Below are 17,500 nucleotides of genomic sequence, written 5' to 3' on the forward strand. Positions count from 1 at the left end.
CTGTAACGCTGCCATTAAGCCATTTATTATGATTAGAATAGAATGACAGTTAATGATGGATTCCTCTCTCTTGCTCACCCTCTGTCTCTCTCACTCGCCAGACGTATCGACTGACTGGGAGTACAACGCTGTCTTACCCTGATATTATAATTATAATGGATTAAACGCATCACACGTACAATCTCCCCGCCGTGTCAACCCAGAGGCAAACTTTTCTCCGCCTAATCCTGGCACACCGGATAATGGCTTCCATGAGCCCGTTGATAGGCCTGAATCTGGGCTGAGGGGGCGAGTAAACGTACCTTATAAAAACCAGGAAATTGCACGTAATGTAAGGGATGTGCCGTTCTGCGGTCACAGCTGGGAAAAGCATAGACTTCAAGGAGAAGCACACTGTAAAATAAAGAAAAGGTAAATTAGGCAATGTTTGAGGATTCAACCTAACAGCCTTTACATTGCCAAGATTGGTGCCTACATCAGGGCTATTTAACTGGCAGCCCGGCGGCAAAATCCTGCCCGGTATTGACACCATTCCGGTCCCCAAAGTTCAGTTCAAAACTTGGGTGGCAAACATTTTTGTAGTATATGAAATTTTAATATTGTGCAAATGTGTGTTTATTCCAGCAATTAGATTTGCAAAGGTGAAACTAACAGATGACATAGGATCAGAACATGCAACTCAAGATATGCCAAGCCTTCTCTTGATATAGTTTTGATGATAATGACTAAAAACAATAATTAAAAAATGTAGGGTTTTCAAAAACTGAAAGCCATGATCATCAAAATCATAATAAATAAAGGGTGGACATGTCTCACTTTGCAGGTAGTGAGTTTATATCTCATAACTTTTTTTTTTTTTTTTTTTCCAAATATTTTAATTGAATTTTGCAGACATTACAGTATAGTGCAGGGGTCGGGAACCTTTTTGGCTGAGAGAGCCAAATATTTCAAAATGTATTTCCGTGAGAGCCATATAATATTTTTTTAACACTGAATACAACTTAACAATTAAACATGTTTATGTCAGGCTTGTCCCTGACAGTTTGACTGTGTTTTAGTTTTTTCTCTGAGTTTGTCTTAGTTTTCTGTCCAGCACTTTTATTTTGTCTTTATTTCCTACTTGTCTCCCTGAGTGCTGTGTCCCCTCAGCTGTGGCTGATTGGCACCTGGCCACACCTGGTGTCAATCAGCCAGCTGCTATTTATACCTGCCCTACCCTCCAGTCACTGCTGGATCATTGTCATCACTACCTGATTGTCATTGCCGATGTCATTGTAGTGTCTACCTGTCCTTGTCGCTGTCGTCATAGCGGTAAGCTGTTCCTTATAGCTATTTACGGTTGGTTTCTCCTAGCTTCTTGTTTTCCTGTTAGCCAGATCCTGTTAGCCGTTTGCTATTTCCAGTTTTTCTGTTTTCTGGTTCCTGTTTCCATTTTGCCTGTTCCTAGTTTGTGTTTTTACTTTATTTCGAAGATTAAATCATGTTTTCCCGTATAACGCCTTCCGCCTTCTCTGCATCTTGGGGTTTGCGTCCTACAAACTCTGACAGTTTAAGTAAGACCAACATTTTTAGAGTATAATACGTCTCTTATTCTTTTTAATAAAATTGCTATTCTAAAGCTAACCAATAATAAATATAATACTTCTTACCATTAATGCGACTTCTTGAACAGGTGCGATAGAAAACGGATGGATGGATTAAAATGCATGAGAATGTTTTATAAATTGAACGTTATTTTTAACACTGTGATTATCAGCGGAATGATTAATTACTTATTGTGTTAAGCAATGTCAGCTAAGATTTATCTGAGAGCCAGATGCAGTCATCAAAAAAGCCACATCTGGCTCTAGAGCCATAGGTTCCCTACCCGTGGCAACTGCAAGTTGAGGCATCTGCACATTTTAAGATATGGTACATTATAAACCCCCCCAAAAAACCCTAAATCAATTACAAACATTCAATACCCTTTCAGTACCCACCCACTCAGTTCCCAAGGTAATTGTCCCCTAGTGCCTATATCAGATATAGACACACAAGAATATATTCAAAATATCTCATACATTTTAATTTTGAAGTTGAATTGCTGACAAGAATGGACTTTTGCACAAAATTTGAATCTTTTGAGCTTCACCAATAAAGAGGAACTGGACCACTGTAAACACATTGGCAGATCCCTTTTTATTCATTCTTTAACCTTGCTAGCGAACATAGAACACTGTTGTCTAAACTTGTGATTTACATAACTGATGCGTTACTCAAGGCACTTCTTTTTGGCAATGTTTTTTTTTTCCAAACTTTTACATATATAAGGTGTTGCTGTAGCTTGTTAACTACTGATGCAATTAGTAGTCATTTGTTCAACATGTTTAGTTATACTAGTGGTGTTCCTCAAGGTTCCATTTTAGGTCCTCTCATTTTCATCATTTAGGCTATTCAACTGGAAAAAAAACAAAAGTTGTGCACTCTTCACATTTCTGCAACACTAGAGTGCTGTTGTAGAGATTATCTTTGACCATCTTTTTTGCAGAAGGTTGTTAAAGGGGAACATTATCACCAGACCTATGTAAGCGTCAATATATACCTTGATGTTGCAGAAAAAAGACCATATATTTTTTTAACCGATTTCCGAACTCTAAATGGGTGAATTTTGGCGAATTAAACGCCTTTCTATTATTCGCTCTCGGAGCGATGATGTCACAACGTGACGTCACATCGGGAAGCAATCCGCCATTTTTTCAAACACATTACAAACACCGAGTCAAATCAGCTCTGTTATTTTCCGTTTTTTCGACCGTTTTCCGTACCTTGGAGACATCATGCCTCGTCGGTGTGTTGTCGGAGGGTGTAACAACACGAACAGGGACGGATTCAAGTTGCACCAGTGGCCCAAAGATGCGAAAGTGGCAAGAAATTGGACGTTTGTTCCGCACACTTTACCAATGAAAGCTATGCTACGACAGAGATGGCAAGAATGTGTGGATATCCCGCGACACTCAAAGCAGATGCATTTCCAACGATAAAGTCAAAGAAATCTGCCGCCAGACCCCCATTGAATCTGCCGGAGTGTGTGAGCAATTCAGGGACAAAGGACCTCGGTAGCACGGCAAGCAATGGCGGCAGTTTGTTCCCGCAGACGAGCGAGCTAAACCCCCTGGATGTCTTGGCTCACACCGTCCCGAAGATGATCAAGAGAAGAATATCGACCCTAGCTTCCCTGGCCTGCTGACATCAACTCCAAAACTGGACAGATCAGCTTTCAGGAAAAGAGCGCGGATGAGGGTATGTCTACAGAATATATTAATTGATGAAAATTGGGCTGTCTGCACTCTCAAAGTGCATGTTGTTGCCAAATGTATTTCATATGCTGTAAACCTAGTTCATAGTTGTTAGTTTCCTTTAATGCCAAACAAACACACACCAATCGTTGGTTGGAAGGCGATCGCCAAATTCGTCCTCGCTTTCTCCCATGTCGCTGGCTGTCGTGTCGTTTTCGTCTGTTTCGCTTGCATACGGTTCAAACCGATATGGCTCAATAGCTTCAGTTTCTTCTTCTCAATACATGCGTAATCTGTTGAATCGCTTAAGCCGCTGAAATCCGAGTCTGAATCCGAGCTAATGTCGCTATAGCTTGCTGTTCTATGCGCCACGTTTGTTTGAGTTGGCATCACTATGTGACGTCACAGGAAAATGGACGGGTGTATATAACGATGGTTAAAATCAGGCACTTTGAAGCTTTTTTTAGGGATATTGCGTGATGGGTAAAATTTTGAAAAAAACTTCGAAAAATAAAATAAGCCACTGGGAACTGATTTTTAATGGTTTTAACCCTTCTGAAATTGTGATAATGTTCCCCTTTAAAAAAACAGCAGAGTGCTCCTGTGACTCTCACAAAATAAATAAACCAACATCAAATGCCTACATGTAGAGGACGGCGGTTCCCCGGAAAATACAAAACAAGACTATTAGTGAGGGGAGAAGTCCCTAGCTTTCTGTAAATATTGCACCCAAAACAATTTAGTTAAATATCCCTGGGCTACATGATGATTAAAAATGTGACTTTTCTTGTTCTAAACCAAAGCTGTGACTGGCTTATTAGTTAGGATGCTGATCAACCATCCAGACCCGTTGTGAAAATCCAGCCCAAATCACACGGGCAAGTGTGACTCTCGCTTGATTGCGTTAACGTGGGTCACACCAGGCCGAGAAGTTGCCGTCCCACCCTCACGGCCGGCCGGGGCTAAATATATCACACACACATATCAGTAAGATGAAGATGGAACATTATGGCACTAACTCTGAGAATTGTGGCTTACCAATAGCGTGTACGGTTAGCGTGTCTGTGTAGATTGTATTTTCTTTGCTATGCTAACCAGCCAATTCCTATTGAAGGAAATCTACCTCAGATGGTCAATACAGTTGTCCCTTGACTATCGCGGTTCATGGCCGTGGCACACAAATTTCCGCAAAGTATGATTATAATTAGCTATATAATATTATATAATTATAATATTATACTATATTATATTTATTCTATATTATATATATATATTATATTATTTATACTATATTATATTTATATTTATTCTCGTATATTATATATATTATATATTATACTATATAATTATTATAATAAGCCGGGTTGGGGAGGAGATCTTGCCCCAAGTAGATGAGTTCAAGTACCTCGGAGTCTTGTTCACGAGTGGGGGAAGAGTGGATCGTGAGATCGACAGGCGGATCGGTGCGGCGTCTTCAGTAATGCGGACGCTGTATCGATCCGTTGTGGTGAAGAAGGAGCTGAGCCGGAAGGCAAAGCTCTCGATTTACCGGTCGATCTACGTTCCCATCCTCACCTATGGTCATGAGCTTTGGGTCATGACCGAAAGGACAAGATCACGGGTACAAGCGGCCGAAATGAGTTTCCTCCGCCGAGTGGCGGGGCTCTCCCTTAGAGATAGGGTGAGAAGCTCTGTCATCCGGGGGGAGCTCAAAGTAAAGCCGCTGCTCCTCCACATCGAGAGGAGCCAGATGACGTGGTTCGGGCATCTGGTCAGGATGCCACCCGAACGCCTCCCTAGGAAGGTGTTTCGGGCACGTCCGACCGGTAGGAGGCCACGGGGAAGACCCAGGACACGCTGGGAAGACTATCTCTCCCGGCTGTCCTGGGAACGCCTCGGGATCCCCCGGGAGGAGCTGGACAAAGTGGCTGGGGAGAGGGAAGTCTGGGCTTCCCTGATTAAGCTGCTGCCCCCGCGACCCGACCTCGGATAAGCGGAAGAAGATGGATGGATGGATGATTATAATTAATAAATTGAAAACATTTTCATATTTAAAACTTGAAAAACAAACCTTCTGAATATTTTTGTAAACATTAGAGCCCTTTAAAGAGGAAATAACACCAATATAGTTACTTTCACACTCGTTTCCCCCAGTACAGTAGCTTTGAGTGTGTTCTGCTTTACATTACAATACTCACTAGTAGCCCGGAGGATCCTCCATGCGTCATTGCTATGACCTTCGCCCGGTCACTAAAACAAAGCCACGGCTTGGAAATACTTCCACAAGCGTCAACTTAGATTTGTTGTTAACAAAATTTACTTAACCCATGATGGCCAAGTAATGTGGAATGTCGGCATGAACAATACAGATTAGTGTTGTCCCGATACCAATATTTTGGTACCGGTACCAAAATATTTCGGTACTTTTCGGTACTTTTCTAAATAAAGCGGAACAAAAAAAATTTCATTATTAGCTTATTTCAACAAAAAAATCTTACGGTTCTTACTTCTTACTTGTTCATTTACTGTTAATATCTACCATATTTTTCGGACTATAAGTCGCAGTTTTTTTCATAGTTTGGCCGAGCTCCAGTGCGACTTATATATGTTTTTTGCCTTTTTTACTATGCATTTTTGGCAGGTGCGACTTATACTCCGGTGCGACTTATACTCCGAAAAATACGGTAGTTATTTTCTGTTTCTACATGTTCTGTCTTATGTTAAAATGTAATAATCACTTATTCTTCTGTTCTTAGGTACTTTACATTAGTTTTGGATGATACCACAAATTTGGGTGCCAATCCTGATGCTAAAAAATATCAATAAAATCATAGTAGTATCGACTAGATAAGCTCCTGTCATGTCTGTGTGATCATGTTTTATGTAGCAACCATTAGTTTCACCTGTCACGTCACGCACCTGTTCCACGTTTGGACTCATTGTGCACTCTTGTCACCATAGCAACCATTAGTTTTCACCTGTCACGTCACGCACCTGTTTCACGTTTTGAGTCACGCACCTGCTTTCACTAATCATGTCCATAGTATTTAAGTTCATTCATTTTCTGTTGTTCGTCCTGACGACATCCCCGCATTTATGCTCCTGCACTCTCTCCACACCCTGATGACCCTTGCTACTCTTTTATTCATGCCGGTTCCATGCCAAGTAAGTTTTTGTTTGTTAAGCCACAGTTAGTGTTTTGTTTAATTGTTCATAGTTTCTGCCAATGTGCAAGTTTTGTGTTTAAAGTCTAGTTTTGTACCTCCGCCCCTGTGCGCGCTTTTCGTTTATTCCTTTTTTGATAGTTTAAATAAATCATGTACCCACCTTCAAGCCTTGACCAGTCCAGTTCATTTGCACCACGGGAGAACAAACCAAGCCAAAGTCCTGTCATGACTTGGACTTTGGCTTGGTTTGTTCTCCCGTGGTGCAAATGAACTGGACTGGTCAAGGCTTGAAGGTGGGTACATGATTTATTTAAACTATCAAAAAAGGAATAAACGAAAAGCGCGCACAGGGGCGGAGGTACAAAACTAGACTTTAAACACAAAACTTGCACATTGGCAGAAACTATGAACAATTAAACAAAACACTAACTGTGGCTTAACAAACAAAAACTTACTTGGCATGGAACCGGCATGAATAAAAGAGTAGCAAGGGTCATCAGGGTGTGGAGAGAGTGCAGGAGCATAAATGCGGGGATGTCGTCAGGACGAACAACAGAAAATGAATGAACTTAAATACTATGGACATGATTAGTGAAAGCAGGTGCGTGACTCAAAACGTGAAACAGGTGCGTGACGTGACAGGTGAAAACTAATGGTTGCTATGGTGACAAGAGTGCACAATGAGTCCAAACGTGGAACAGGTGCGTGACGTGACAGGTGAAACTAATGGTTGCTACATAAAACATGATCACACAGACATGACAGCTCCAGTACTTGGTATCATCATAGTGGATGTTAGGTGTAGATCTACCAATGGTGTTTGTTTATATCGACGTCCCACTGGGGTGAGTTTTTCCTTGCCCTTATGTGGGCTTTGTACCGAGGATGTCGTTGTGGCTTGTGCAGCCCTTTGAGACACTTGTGATTTAGGGCTATATAAATAAACATTGATTGATTGATATTGTACCGTCCCGGAAGAGTTGGTGCTGCAGGGAATTCTGGGAATTTGTTCTGTAGTGTTTATGTTGTGTTGCGGTGCAAATATTCTCCCAAAATGTGTTTGCCTTTGTTGTTTAGTGTGGTTTCCCTATGTAGCACATGTTTATGACAGTGTTGGCGTTGTTTATACGGCCACCCTTAGTGTGACATGTATGTCTCCATGGAGAGAAGATTTAGTGATATTGAAGAACACTGCTGACTGTGGACAGACATTGTCCTGAGGGCGTTCTGCATGATACGACGGGTGCGGGACCAGAACTTTTTAGAGGCGGTATAGTACCGAATATGATTCATTAGTATTGCGGTACTATACTAATACCGGTATACCGTACAACCCTAATAGAGATAAAACCATGAACAGATATAGTTTTTTTGACCGATTTTTCTGATTTGAATGGATCTCATAGCAAGAATACTGCAAATATTTTATGCAGAAAGATCGAGGCGTATGTATTTTTTCACACCACTGTAAAAGTAAAATTGTGTCGAGCCAAATGTATATTTCTACATTTTTGAGTATATTTCCATTAATGCGGCCAATAAATGAAATCATGTTTTAAGCAAATTCTCGGGACTATCCAAAACGACGTTGACCTTTCAGAGACAGCCACAACTGCTCGGTAAAAAAATGAAAAATAAGCTTCTTTTTAAACTGGGTCTCAAAACTTAAGTATCCTTGGTGCAGTTCCAAAATTTAAAATAAAACATTTGGACCAAGATTAAAACATTCCGCACAACTGGCCTGAGCTCCGGCGGGTCCCAGGTAGTTGATGATGAGTGCTATCATTTTGTCATCGCCACTTTTGAAATGCACAAACATTTTTTTCTTTCATCCTTTAAAGATCGAGCGCTTTAAGCCCAAGTCTCTGACGTTTATTGCCTGTTAGACACACATCTCCCTCCATTGGGATCGTGTTCAAACGGAGGATAATACCCTCGCAATCCTGCATGCTGCTGGCAAAAACAAGACATTTAAATGGGTGTAATTGGACAAAGTTTTTACTGATGTAGAAGTTTTTGCTTGGGGTCACGCATACAACACGAGAATGAACCATGTTGTTCCCATTGGTCATTATGAACCAGAACTATATTTAAATAGGGACCAGGTTCAATAATAATATACAAAAGAAGGTAGCTTGAATTTGGTCTAACCTCCAAAAGTGGAAAGATTTGAAGTTAAATCCACATTCTATGCAAAAAATATGCTTCAAAAGTCAAACAAATGGCAGTTCTAACAATATCGTGAGAGACGTTAGCAAATTCTATGGGACTTCAATTCCTGTAGCATCCTAGAGGATTAAAATCTAAAATAGTATCTTTTTCTATGCCTTTTTTGTCCCTATTATTGGCATAGTAGAAAAATGTGACGGTAACCACAGAAACAGAAAACAAGACTAGTCTACCCCAGGGCAGCTGTGGCTATGAAAGTAGCTTACCACCACCAGGTGTGAATGATTGATGGGTTCTACATGTAAAGCGACTTTGGGTACTTAGAAAAGTGCTATATAAATCCCAGTTATTATTATTATTATTAAGACTTACTGCAGTTGGTTAAAACACACAAATAAAGGTGACCCATCAGATGCTAACATTAATAGCATGTAGACGAGGGGTGTCAAACATGGAGAAAAATTTACTCCCAAGTGGGTTGAACTGGTAAAATCACGGTATGATAACTTAAAAATAAAGACAACTTCATATTGTTTTCTTTGTTTAAAAATAGAACAAGCACATTCTGAAATTGTACAAATCATAATGTTGTTGTTGTTTTTTTACACTTACATGTTGCGGTTAATCGTATTCTATCTTTATTTGTCGTTATTTATATTTTCTGAATAAACTATGTGATAATGTTCATCAGTCAACTCATTGGTGTTAATTTTCAATCTATCAATATAAACAAATTACATCAAAATCAAATTACAAGATGTTATTTATGTATCATGTGGTTTATTTTGTACATATGTAGCATCATCTACAAAGATACAAAGAATTGCTATTGCGACATCCAGTGGACACATTTAGAACAGCTGTTTCTTTCATTCAAAAATTTCAGGTTAACTTTTATACTTAGCAAACTCGTATCGCGGGCAGGATTAAACCTGTTCGCGGGCCTGATCCGGCCTTTGGTATGTACGTTTGACACCCCTTATTTAGACAGAAGCAAATGACAAACATCTAAAATGCAACGCTTGCAATACAAACAATGCTGACTGGCAAGAAACATGCACTTTCAAAAACTGAGTCGTTTTACTTTATTTACTTTTATGGTATTATGGCTAACTTCTTTTTATACTTGTAAGTCAGTTAAGAATGTAAACACAAATTTTATGACGTCATGCTTTTTCAGCCATGAACAGAGGTGGGTAGTAACACGCTACATTTACTCCGTTACATCTACTTGAGTAACTTTTGGGATAAATTGTACTTCTAAGAGTAGTTTTAATGCAACATACTTTTACTTTTACTTGACTATATTTATAGAGAAGAAACGCTACTTTTACTCCGCTACTTTTAACTACATTCAGCTCGCTACTCGCTACTAATTTTTATCGATCTGTTAATGCACGCTTTGTTTGTTTTGGTCTGTCAGACAGACCTTCATAGTGCCTGCGTTTCAACAAATACAGTCACTGGTGACGTTCACTCCGTTCCACCAATCAGATGCAGTCACTGGTGACGTTGGACCAATCAAACAGAGCCAGGGGTCACATGACTTGACTTAAACAAGTTGAAAAACTTATTGGGGTGTTACCATTTAGTGGTCAATTGTACGGAATATGTACTGTACTGTGCAATCTACTAATACAAGTTCCAATCAATCAATCAAAAGTGTGAAGGAAAAAAGACAATTTTTTATTTCAACCGTACACCCCGTCAAAAGCCTAAAGACTGACTGCACAGTTCCTGTCTTCACAATAAAAGTGCCGCTCCGTCGCGCCTGCGCTTTCTAAATAAGAGTCTCCGAAAGCCTGCGCAAACAAGCTAGCAAGCTACGGAGTTTGCCGCCAATATATTTCTTGTAAAATGTATAAAAACGAATATGGAAGCTGGACATATAAGATGCCAAAAACCAACCACTTTCATGTGGTATTAGACAGAAAGGAGGAACTTTTTTTCTCCTCCATTTGAAAACGTGGACGTTTGTCATCACTACTGTCTGATTCCAATCAATGCAAGTCATCAGAATCAGGTAATACACCAACTTATATTCTTGTCTTCATGAAAGAAAGGAATCTATATGTGTTAAACATGCATGTATATTCATTAAAACACTATTAACATGTAAACAAAAACGGCAAAAAATATATATATAAATTATATACTGTATATATCAATGTATGTATATATATATATATATATATATATATATATATATATATATATATATATATATATATATATATATGATATGTGTGTGTATGTTACTCATCAGTTACTCAGTACTTGAGTAGTTTTTTTACAACATACTTTTTACTCAAGTAAATATTTGGGTGACTACTCCTTACTTTTACTTGAGTAATAAATCTCTAAAGTAACAGTACTCTTACTTGAGTACAATTTCTGGCTACTCTACCCACCTCTGGCCATGAACAACTGAAACCTGTTTCCAATTCTTTCAGGATTTTCGAAACGTTTTCTGTTATTGTTGCAGCCTAAAATGCCTGACCTCACAGCAATTGTTTTCTTAATTATGAAATTGCAGACATTTTATTTTCCAGTAACATTGCATCAGCTTGTGATACTATGAAGTGTTCTTTGTAATGTTAACCCAAAAAGCACAGGATTTTCTACACATCCGGCAAATTGTACTTTATAGGCATAACCAAGAATTTTTAACATTTGCATTGGAATTGGTACTGTACCGATTCAAATGTGAAAGGTACCCACATTTGAATCGATACGTTACCAATTCCATATCGATACCTGTACTCAACGGTACCAAAAATTTGGTACGAACATACCAGTGACGTGCGGTGAGGTTGATGGCTGGTGAGGCACTGACTTCATCACAGTCAGATTTACAAACATATGAACCCTAAAGAGTATCTTATTCACCATTTGATTGGCAGCAGTTAACGGGTTATGTTTAAAAGCTCATACCAGCATTCTTCCCTGCTTGGCACTCAGCATCAAGGGTTGGAATTGGGGGTTAAATCACCAAAAATGATTCCCAGGCGCGGCGCCGCTGCTGCCCACTGCTCCCCTCACCTCCCAGGGGGTGAACAAGGGGATGGGTCAAATGCAGAGGACAAATTTCATTACACCTAGTGTGTGTGTGACAATCATTGGTACTTTAACTTAACTTTAACTTTACACATACAAACTGTAGCACACAAAAAAGCACATTTAATAAAAAAAAACGTTATTATGGTCTTACCTTTACTTAGAAATTAAGTCCATGCGCCGCAACTAAAGCCCTCACTTAAACTTTCCACGTGCAAGATTGAATCTATTTAAAAAAGTGTAACCGAGGGTTTATAAATGTCGCCTATACTGTATGAAACTACAAAATAACAAACACGGAGGCTCCAGTTTACACGAGGACCACTTTATTTACATTCTTTCAAAAACCTCTGCAACGTGACATCACTTCCGCTCTTAGCGCCTTCAAAATAAGAGCTCAAGGCATATACTGTATAACAGCGCATAACAGGAACTTAACATCACAAAGAGGAAAGCCCATGAAAATAGGTTACAAAAGTTATTTAATAAGAAGCCAAAAAAAGTGCAAAAACAATAAAATGTTCGTGTTGGAGGAGTTGTGAATTAGGTACACCTGCAGTCTGCAGGTGTATCTAATGCTGTGTCCCTGCAGTCATTCACAACTCCTCCAACACCAACATTATTGTTTTTGCACTTTTTGGCTTCTTATGAAATAATTTTTTAAAATAGATTCAATCTTGCACGTGGAAAGTTTAAGTGTGGGCTTTAGTTGATATAACAATTCTACGGCGGGGGTGCAGGAGGCGAGCCTCAGCCAGTGCGTCTTTTGCAGCCGTTTTATGATCGCTCAGCACAAGAAATACTTTACACACATACAGTTGTTGACAAAATAAACTGTACATTATATACCTCAGCTAACTAAACTATGGAAATGTATAATATAGTTCATATAGCAATACGGTCTCACTGCACAGCAGGCCAGCAGTTAGCCGAGTCATTGCGCAATCCATGTTGCGGCACTGAGTGACGTGCCTCAACTGGCTGCTGTTCACCGCACCGTCTCTTCTCAGTATTTGAACGGCAAATGTGAAAATTCAGCGATTTTGAATAAAAATAATCTAAAACTGGTGAAGTTAAATGGAAAATAACTGTATAGTATAATCACTGGATACATATAACAATTTAATTTTTTTTTTTCTTTTTACATTTTTTTTTCTTTCCATGATGGCAGGTGAGGCCCCGCCTCACCTGCCTCTAGTGACTGCACGTCACTGGAACATACGTGTTCATTCAACCTTTTTTTTAATTGAACATTTGACAAAGAGCTGATTATATATATTTTTTTCTTCTTTTCTTACACTCCTGAGTTTCATTTGCAAGTATTTTATAGTAGACTTTGCATGCAGTTGCAATTCCAAGACGTTAGATGGCAGCAGTTATGACATAGTGTTTGCCATGAAGCTGAATTTGCAATCTAGTCTTTTGTTGCATCCTACAAAGTGTTTATAATGTAAGTTTTGTATTTATTACACACCAACAATTTGATTGTGTTACGCATCTTAGTTGTAGTTTTCATTAAACAAATATGGAAATGTTAAAATCGCTAATGGTATTCAGTAGCATTTATATGGAAAAAACAATGTAAATTAGCACCAAGCTAGCATATTTTGGAAAAACGAAGCCTTACTTTACATTTTCTATTAGGCATACTTGCTTTGTTGGCATGGACAATGGCAACATGAGCTAAAGGCAATTTGGCTGAGTGCTGTTTAAGCGTTTATTTGCCCGCCAAGTGTTTGAGCAGGTGCCTAGTGTGCGTCACTAGCAACAAAGGTACCGACATATGGTTGCATTTGATGTTTTGTGAATTGATACGCGGTCTCACCTACAGAATTCGGTCGGTACATATAAAAGTGCTGAATTCTGTACCCAATCAACCAGTACCCCCAGGATTTTGCGTGTCTTTTTTGAGATGCCCGATGCCTCGGGAGTTTTTCCCAAAAATTGCATACTTCATGTAGTTTACACCCGCTTTTGTTGAAAATTGGGGAACCATTGAGTGCCAGCAATATCGGTGATTTTTGTTGGTAAATGAGAAAGGTTAGGAAAATATCATACAACAACATATCTGTCAGTCAAACAGGGAAAAGAGGACGTTGGTGTACGATGCTGGGACACGTTTGAGCACTACTACAGCGTGGAAATGACAATGATTAGCCAAAATGTTAAGAGGACTGGACAAAGTTCTGAGGTTGCGCATAATTTTCGAGGATTGGTTGAATTTGCATCAGTTGGCATGGCAGCAACATTGCGAAATCCTGGAGGGCCTGACTTCTCATTAATTCTCAACTTAAAAGTCAACCAACTCTACTTTATAGTCAAGCTTGGAGCTTCCACTGAACCTGATATAAAACCAAGGACAGCAAATTCTCTTGATTTGTCAACCAATTATTAATTGGAGACATGTGTACGAACAAATCAACTGGTTTGTGATGCAGTGTGAATAAAATGTATTACATATCAGAGAACATCTACATATTTTCCAAAGTTGTCGTTCTGCTGTCAACAGCATTCCTGCAGCACAAAAGCAATAGTTATTATATTTATACTCTTTATAGTGCATTGTATTGTATTTTAAAGTGCGCAACAGCAAAACAAGCAGACATGTGCACCACTTTGTGCAAACCTAATCTAATGATTTTTTTTCAATAGCAATAAAGCACTCTTTATTTCACTTGGCCGAGCATCAATCTCAGGAAAAAAAAACACACACAAAAAGAGTCCTGCTCCTCCACTCTTGCCTTCCAACCGCAACTCCGGTGGGATCGGTTTCTCTCTCCAGAATCCCACTGAAGCGCTGCCATGTCGGCTGGAGACAATCAGGTCCAAAATACTTCTTTTAGATATTCTTGCTACCCTCAAAATTCAATTTATGGACACTTTTATTACCATGTCTGTCAGTGACTAAAAGGGGGTTTCATAATCAGGAGCGCAAATCTGATTTGGTCACAGCAGGCCACCCGCCCGGCCAATATGTGCTCTATTACACGGTCGCGGAGAGGCGATCCACAGAGGAAAAGGAAAACATGAGTAAACAAAAGAGTGGGTAGTTATACATGGGATGGAGGTGGTGTGATTTAGAAAATCCGTTATTGGTAATGATGCAATGGCATCTACTAGGTGATGAGAGATAACGAAGCGCACGCCCAAAACCATTTACCGAAGAAAAATGGGCGACTTGTCCAGGGTTCTGCCCGAATGCGGCTGGGATAGGCACCAGCCACCCCCGAGAGGGACAAGCGGTAGGAAATGGATGGATGGATGGATGGATGAATGTTTAATAATGTTTGTCACTCTCTTAGTAAGGATGGTTATCATTTATATATTATCCGATATAGGTGCCAAATCGGTTACTTTTGAAACGGTGATGCTGCTCAAACTGTGCCCAAAAAGTTATTTTGTCAACAGTATACTCTGTGTATTATGTATATATATACAGGTAAAAGCCAGTAAATTAGAATATTTTGAAAAACTTGATTTATTTCAGTAATTGCATTCAAAAGGTGTAACTTGTACATTATATTTATTCATTGCACACAGACTGATGCATTCAAATGTTTATTTCATTTAATTTTGATGATTTGAAGTGGCAACAAATGAAAATCCAAAATTCCGTGTGTCACAAAATTAGAATATTACTTAAGGCTAATACAAAAAAGGGATTTTTAGAAATGTTGGCCAACTGAAAAGTATGAAAATGAAAAATATGAGCATGTACAATACTCAATACTTGGTTGGAGCTCCTTTTGCCTCAATTACTGCGTTAATGCGGCGTGGCATGGAGTCGATGAGTTTCTGGCACTGCTCAGGTGTTATGAGAGCCCAGGTTGCTCTGATAGTGGCCTTCAACTCTTCTGCGTTTTTGGGTCTGGCATTCTGCATCTTCCTTTTCACAATACCCCACAGATTTTCTATGGGGCTAAGGTCAGGGGAGTTAGCGGGCCAATTTAGAACATAAATACCATGGTCCGTAAACCAGGCACGGGTAGATTTTGCGCTGTGTGCAGGCGCCAAGTCCTGTTGGAACTTGAAATCTCCATCTCCATAGAGCAGGTCAGCAGCAGGAAGCATGAAGTGCTCTAAAACTTGCTGGTAGACGGCTGCGTTGACCCTGGATCTCAGGAAACAGAGTGGACCGACACCAGCAGATGACATGGCACCCCAAACCATCACTGATGGTGGAAACTTTACACTAGACTTCAGGCAACGTGGATCCTGTGCCTCTCCTGTCTTCCTCCAGACTCTGGGACCTCGATTTCCAAAGGAAATGCAAAATTTGCATGGTTGGGTGGGTTGATGTGCCAGAAACTCATCGACTCCATGCCACGCCGCATTAACGCAGTAATTGAGGCAAAAGGAGCTCCAACCAAGTATTGAGTATTGTACATGCTCATATTTTTCATTTTCATACTTTTCAGTTGGCCAACATTTCTAAAAATCCCTTTTTTGTATTAGCCTTAAGTAATATTCTAATTTTGTGACACACGGAATTTTGGATTTTCATTTGTTGCCACTTCAAATCATCAAAATTAAATGAAATAAACATTTGAATGCATCAGTCTGTGTGCAATGAATAAATATAATGTACAAGTTACACCTTTTGAATGCAATTACTGAAATAAATCAAGTTTTTCAAAATATTCTAATTTACTGGCTTTTACCTGTATGTATGTATAGATATATATATATATATATACACACATACACATATATATGTGTACATATATATATATTTGTATTTATATACAATACGTATACATGCATATATATACATATGTGTGTATATATATATATATATATACATACACATATATATGTATACATATATAAATATATATATGTGTATATATGTGTATATATATATATATATATATATATATATATATATATATAGTCGAGGTTTCCGTGGTTTATCCGTTATACAGTGCTCAATACCGGGGTAGAGCGGAATATACGTTAGGTCAGGAAAAAATACAGAGGCTATATCATCCCTACAAGCCTTTGGCAGAATGTTCCCATAATATTAATAGATGTTTGAGTAATTGCTAGATAACTAATTGTACTTGGAACACCTCGTTTTCCATCAGTAGGCTCAAGAGTCTATATTTCTCCGCATAAAAAGTCACTGTGTTTCCATGCACTAGATAATTCGGTTTTCTTAAAAGTTAGTTTTTTTTGGATTTTCACACCTACATGTGAAGTTCCAGTGTCCATGTGCCCTCTCTAATGTGACTATTGGTCATATATCCGCGCTTACTTCCTTGTAGCGTAGATAAATGTATTGCTTTTATTATTATTATTATTAGCCTTTATTTAACCAGGTAAAATCCCATTGAGATCAAAGATCTCTTTTCCAAGGGAGACCTGGCCAAGAGGGCAGCAGCAAGGTTACATTAAAAACAGTAAACAAATACATAAAACATCACATTTACAACATTAAAACTTGCTCACATGACACATGTGCATACAGACAAGGTAGACTGCAGTCCTTTCACAGAAGTTTTAAACTCATTCAACGTATCTAGGGTTTGAAGTTTAATATTCGATTGTAGGTTATTCCATGCCTTCGGTGCTGAAAACCTAAATGCTTTCTTGCCCAGTTCAGTTCTTACTTTGGGGACGACAAATTGCAGAATATCCATTGAACGAAGATTGTGACTTCCTTGTTTCTTTGTTAAAAGACAAGACAGATAAGATGGAGTGATACCCAGAATGGTTTTGTAGATGAAAACATACCAATGATTGAGGCATCGAGCACATAAAGATGTCCAGTTAACCATTGAGTATAACACACAATGGTGAGTAAGGGGAGCGCAGTTGGTGATGAATCTC

The 17,500-nt window shown here is 39.0% G+C and overlaps 1 long non-coding RNA gene across 1 annotated transcript in view; it reads right to left on the bottom strand.

Moving 5' to 3' along the window:
* The window catches only part of LOC140678853 (uncharacterized), a 127,090-nt gene that overhangs the window by 137 nt on the left and 109,453 nt on the right, over positions 1-17,500 (bottom strand). The window contains exon 4 of the long non-coding RNA XR_012050498.1: positions 1-393. This exon is cut by the window's left edge and continues 137 nt beyond it. This is a non-coding gene — a long non-coding RNA (uncharacterized lncRNA). The remainder of the gene's footprint in view (positions 394-17,500) is intronic.

Source organism: Nerophis lumbriciformis, linkage group LG06 (assembly GCF_033978685.3).
Source record: "Nerophis lumbriciformis linkage group LG06, RoL_Nlum_v2.1, whole genome shotgun sequence".
Taxonomy (NCBI): domain Eukaryota; kingdom Metazoa; phylum Chordata; class Actinopteri; order Syngnathiformes; family Syngnathidae; genus Nerophis; species Nerophis lumbriciformis.